Source organism: Thermobia domestica, chromosome 12 (assembly GCF_964235325.1).
Source record: "Thermobia domestica chromosome 12, izTheDome1.hap1.1, whole genome shotgun sequence".
In the NCBI taxonomy this organism is placed as follows: Eukaryota; Metazoa; Arthropoda; class Insecta; order Zygentoma; family Lepismatidae; genus Thermobia; species Thermobia domestica.
The window spans coordinates 47,713,230-47,719,387 of NC_137465.1; positions in this window are offsets into that span (position 1 = coordinate 47,713,230).

Consider the following 6,158-nt stretch of genomic DNA (forward strand, 5'->3'; position numbering starts at 1 on the left):
GTTGGGGGTTGCTACCCCCGTAAAAGAAAATAAGCCATGCTCTGCTATGTGCTACGTTAAATAGGTGGATGAAGAATGTGATATCTGCTCTGCTATGTGGTTGTAAAGTGCTCATAAAAGGGAACGAATCTTATGTGGCATGTGGCAAACTCCCATATTCCGAGGTGCGCGTGGCCGGCCAATCAGCGTCAAGGGGGCGAGGTCCGACGCCAGCCAATCGGCGGGGGTCCCGCGCCAGCCAGTCAGCGCAGTAGATAGGAGGTCATAAAAGAGCGTGGCCGGCCCGACCAATCAGCGTCAAGGGGGGCGTGGCCGGCACCGACCAATCAGCGTGAAGGGGCGTGGCCAGCCAATCAGCGTGAAGAGGCGTGGCCGGAACCGACCAATCAGCGTGAGGGGCGTGGCCGGGGGCGTGGCCAGCCCGACCAATCAGCGTCAAGGGTTTGCGCATGCGAAGTAGGAAAAAACTGCCCCAAGTGACCCCACTCTACTCTGAATCCACATATTTTTTTTAATCTAGCTTATCACTTACACTTTCTGGTCCGTGAATATCAGTATCGAAACTGGGAGTAATAATAAATTTCTATCACATCCTGTTTTCGTAGAGAGCTCCTCCGTGGCTAAACGGTTAGCGTACGCGCCTTTGGCGTGGGAGAGCCGGGTTCGATTCCCGGCGGGAGCTCATGTGGTTCGGATTCCACGTTAATCAGTAGGTCCACGTCTCAAATAGACTCGATGCTGAAAGGGACGCTAAACTGAAATTCAACTCAACTGTTTTCGTATAGAAATAATGCCGAAGATTTGATCTACTATTGGGACGCTAAATTGATTCCAGGAAACAGCTTCTCTCAATCTCTCACTGTTTATGCTTTGATGTCTTTTGGCAGACAGACGAACGAACGTAGAGACATAGATGTATGGTAAATCTTACCAGACTTGCGCGTAGAATTAGTATTAAGAATTAGATTCCTGAGCTTTCGGCATGTAAGGCCAATTAGCCCGTCACGTATATGAGGGATTACGCCCTCTGTGAGCACACTATCCAATAAAAGGTAAAGAAAGAAAGATGGGGGAAGGAAGGAAGCGGTCTGGGGCCTGTATATTAGGTACCATCCCGCCATTTGCCTGGCGTAAATGAGAGAAACCCAGGAAAAACCTCATTCAAGATGTCTGGCCTGAAAAAGCTGTTACACTTTTTCGACCGAGTGTCAACGCCGAGATTCGAACTCGTAACTGCTCGTATCAAAAGCGAGAACGTTAGTGACTACGCCACACGGGGCCACGACTTACCTGTAACAAAATGTTGAAGTTTTAAATTAGTAAAATGAGGGTGTGGGAGGAAACGAAAGAATATCGAAAACAAATACGAATCCGGGATCTGTCTCACCAGAAATGACGTTTCTACCACTGAGCCAGTGTTCTCCTTAATTAGCTTAAAGACAGGTAACACATCCATAACACAAAATACTGCACTAAGAACATGTATTGTAGGCGAAAAACTGTGGTGGGGAACAACTTATTCTGTGGGAGTTGATCTTACATTATGACATTTGTATCTGTCAGCATGACCGAGTTTAAGCCCTGTTCATGGTCCTGAGCTTTCATAAATAGTAGAATCTTTTGTTCATAACCTTCGTGTTACATACGGATGAAAATCAGCAAAAACTCAAAAAGCTACGTTACGAAGAAGGTTTGTTTTTAAATCATTACTCAGACTATGTCTTCTGCAACGTTTTTTTAAATAGAAAAGTATGGGAGCGGAAGTTAAGAACATCCTTAGTATATTACTAATACTATAAAGTAGTGCTCTCAACGGGTCGGGTCGGGTCGGGTTGAAGACCGACCCGACCCGACCCGTGACCCGAATTGACTGACCCGACCCGATGACCCGACCCGACCCGACTGACCCGAACCGTGATCCGATCTGATTGACCTGACCCGATAACCCGACCCGAGCTGACCCGGTTGACCCGACCCGATAACCCGACCCGAATAACCCGACCCGACAACCCGACCCGAGCTGACCCGATTGACCCGACCCGACAACCCGACCCGAATAACCCGACCCGACAACCCGACCCGAGCTGACCCGATTGACCCGACCCGACAACCCGACCCGAATAACCCGACCCGACAACCCGACCCGAACTGACCCGACTGACCCGACCCGACAACCCGACCCGAGTTGACCCGACCCGACCCGACTCGTAACCCGACCCGAACTGACCCGATCCGAGTCGGGTCGGGTCGGGTCACGGGTCGGGTCGGGTCAACCCGACCCGTTTGAGAGCACTATGGTCACGACACTGGGTGAACGCCAAAGTGCACTCACATTGGGAAACTAGTTTTAAAAGCATTATTTTAGAAAATAAATCATAAAGCATAATTTAAAATATATAGCACAATTCTTGGAAAATTCTCTTTAACTGAAAGTTTAACATACTGTGTTAATATTTTTTAAAGCCAATATTTACAATGCAAAATCATTGAGAACATAACAATGCAACAATGAAAAGCTTATTTTCATTTCTGTAAACTTTTCGGTGTAATCCTTTGATGTGGAGAAAAGAAAGTAAAAGAAGAAATTTTTCCGCCAACAATGAATAGTATGCAAGAACTCCATACCATATTGTTAGAGTGACAACGCCAGCTTTAAGTTGTTAGGGGGGCAAAGGAGGGGCAGATACATTTTCGGGGGCGGCTATTTGCCATACCAAAAATAACTTATTTATTACGTTTGACTTATTTTACATTACATTGTGTATTTCGTTGCTGTTTTTATGTTAGATCTATATGATTATAAATTAAACTTATTTCAAATAAAATTTGTAACTAACAAATAAATAACGTCTGCACATGAAATATTTTTCAATGAAAGTTTTGAAGCCTAAACATAAATTGAATTACTTTCGCGTATGCTACAAGTAACACATTCGTCTATATGCTACGTATCACTCACTCACTCTCTCTCTCTCTCTCTCTCTCTCTCTCTCTCTCTCTATATATATATATATATATATATATATATATATATATATATATATATATATATATATATATATATACAGTGGCGTATTTACGATTTTGTTTCGGGAGGGGCTTTGCTAGCTTTCGGGAGGGGGGCTTTGCCTGGAAATGTGAAAATTCTGCAAGATATTTACTTTACTTTACTATACTAAGTAAGATTTCGGGGGGGGGCTTAAGCCCGGAAGCCACCCCCTAAGTACGTCACTGTATATATATATATATATATATATATATATATATATATATATATATATATATATATATATATATGTAGGGAGAGAGAGAGAGAGAGAAAGAGAGCCAGAGAGAGAATTTACGAGGAGCTGCTGAAAATGTCGTAGTCCAATCCAGAAGGAGTGTAGGTACTAGGTAGAAAAATGAAACCGTAGTTTAGAAAAACATATCTCTGTATGTACAAATATAAATTTTCATATTAATAAGGAAATTCTTATTGTTTCTCAGGCCTCTGAAGTGATTATGTGTGGCCAAACAGATAATTTCACTAACATCCAGATTTTTACTGTTATAACATTTTTGTTCCACCAAGGAAAGTCACCGAAGTAAATTAATTAGGAAATCAGTGAAACACCACGGAACTCTCCTCCGTTATATATAGTGGTGAAGAAGTAAGTGGCTTAGTATAAACGTAGCAATTTCTCAACAAATTATGCTTTACATCCAGGATGATTAAAAGCAATGACTCATCCTGGAATCATGGATGCAATTTGTGACATTATTCTTGAAAATTGCAGCATTTCAGCCAGTGGTGGATATAGCCCGGGGCCGGAGGGCCTAGGCCACCCCAGTTTTTGTGTGACAAAAATAATTTAAGCTATTTATATTTATTATAGTCTGAGGTCTGCACCCCGCTTTCTCAGTTTTTACCTTCTCAGAAAAACTTGTGTCAGAGATTCTGGGCATTTCTTTGGAACTCGTCGGTAGCATAATTCAGAATGGCTTGGGTATGCGCAAGTTCTCGGCATAATGGGTTCCCAAAATATATGTCAGGATAATAAAAGGGTAACGGCATTAAGAGAAGTATTCTTCCAATTTGACCGTAATGCTGATCAATTTCGCTGACGAATAGTAACCATAGATGAAATATGGTTGTACCACTATGATCCTGAATCGGAACAACAGTCAATGGAGCAGTAGCACTCATTTCTCCATCGCTCCAAGAAGTTCAAGACACAGAAGTAGGTTGAGAAACTGTTTGGAACATTCTTCTGGTATAAGTATGGACTGGTAGACTACCTCCTCAATGGTCAGATATTTAATCCAGAATCTCTACATTACTTACAAAACTGAAAGAAAAATTCAAAGTTCAACGCTGCGGAAAATGAAAAGAAAGGAATTCTGTTTCTTCAGGAGAATACACCTGTCCATCAAGCCCCTGCGAACATAACTGACATTGCATAATCCAGGATTTCAATGTCTAGATCATCATTCTTATTCCGCAGATTTAGCTCCGTCTAACTATTACGTGTACTTATTTCCCAAACTTAAATAACACTTGAAAGACGCCATTTTAGATCTGATAGGGGTAGTGCTACGAACAGTGGTGCGAGGAAATCTAGATTTTTTTAACTTTTCTGCAAAAGCTGGAGCACTGTACAAGGTAGTATATTGACTCTCGGGGGAAGAGAAGAAGAAGTAAAACTTCACCAATCCACGTGCACTCCTTCTGGGTTGGGCTACGAATTTTTCAGCAGTTCCTAGTCAATATGGTAGACGTCACGTCAGTACTTTGAAACAAAATAAGTAAAGGAGCACTAGTATAAACCAATTACTAACTAAAGATCAGCACTCTGACAATACATTTTATTGGGAATCAATTTCATTCCATAATTTTATTATCATTTGCAGGAAGGGAAAACACAACTCTTTTTATCTCCTTCAAAAAATTAAGCCCTGGTAGTTGCAAACTAAGCTGTTATAAGCACATCCTCTGAATATTGGAAGCCGAGAATAATGTTTCAGAAAAAAGAAGTTTTAAATAAAACAAAATATGAAACTGAAAACTTCAAACCTGGACAAATACAAACAAGTTACGTAACTGGTTTTACCTTTCTTTTGTTTCCAATCGAAGTTGATCCAATGAGAAGAAAACAAGTCGACCAAATCTACTATTGTTCGCTAGGCACAACTTCTAGTTTTGTTCTAAATCCAGACTCCATATTGGCGAGGATATTAATATTACAGTCGATTGGTAAAATCAATCTTCCACATTTAAATATTAAAGTACACACAAGTAGAAAAATAAGCATTTATCATAAAAACACTAGCTGCAAGTGTTCAAAATAGATTTATGGTTTCTATAAAATGAATTGAAAATTGCTATTTTTAATTAGGCAGGTAGTGAAAAACACCAGCTTTCGACTCCAGCCGAGTTTAAACTCAACCTAAACTCAGTTGACCAAAGTGGACTGACCCGACTGACCCGACCCGACAACCCGACACGATAACCCGACTGACCCGACCCGATAACCCGACCCGATAACCCGACCCGAGCTGACCCGATTGACCCGACCCGACAACCCGACCCGAGTTGACCCAATTGACCCGACCCGATAACCCGACCCGAATAACCCGACCCGACAACCCGACCCGAGTTGACCCGATTGACCCGACCCGACAACCCGACCCGAATAACCCGACCCGACAACCCGACCCGAGCTGACCCGACTGACCCGACCCGACAACCCGACCCGATTAGCCTGACCCGACAACCCGACCCGAGCTGACCCGACTGACCCGACCCGATAACCCGACCCGAGTTGACCTGACCCGACCCGACCCGAACTGACCCGACCCGACTCGGGTCGGGTCGGGTTACGGGTCGGGTCGGGTCAACCCAACCCGTTTGAGAGCACTACTATAAAGGGGTCATATGCGGCGGTTTGAAGCTTTTCTAACTTCGTAAATGCACTTTGTTTTAGAAATATGCCTGGCATAAGATCTAATGAAGATCCTGTCCAGTTACTTACACACACACACACACAAAGACTAGAAAATAAATAGGAAAGGAGCCACCATAAAATAAAACACTGTAATAACGTATACAATAAATTTCTTACAAAGCCCGGCTTGTTTGTTAAGCTCCGCTTCTTGTTTCAGAGACACTATGGATC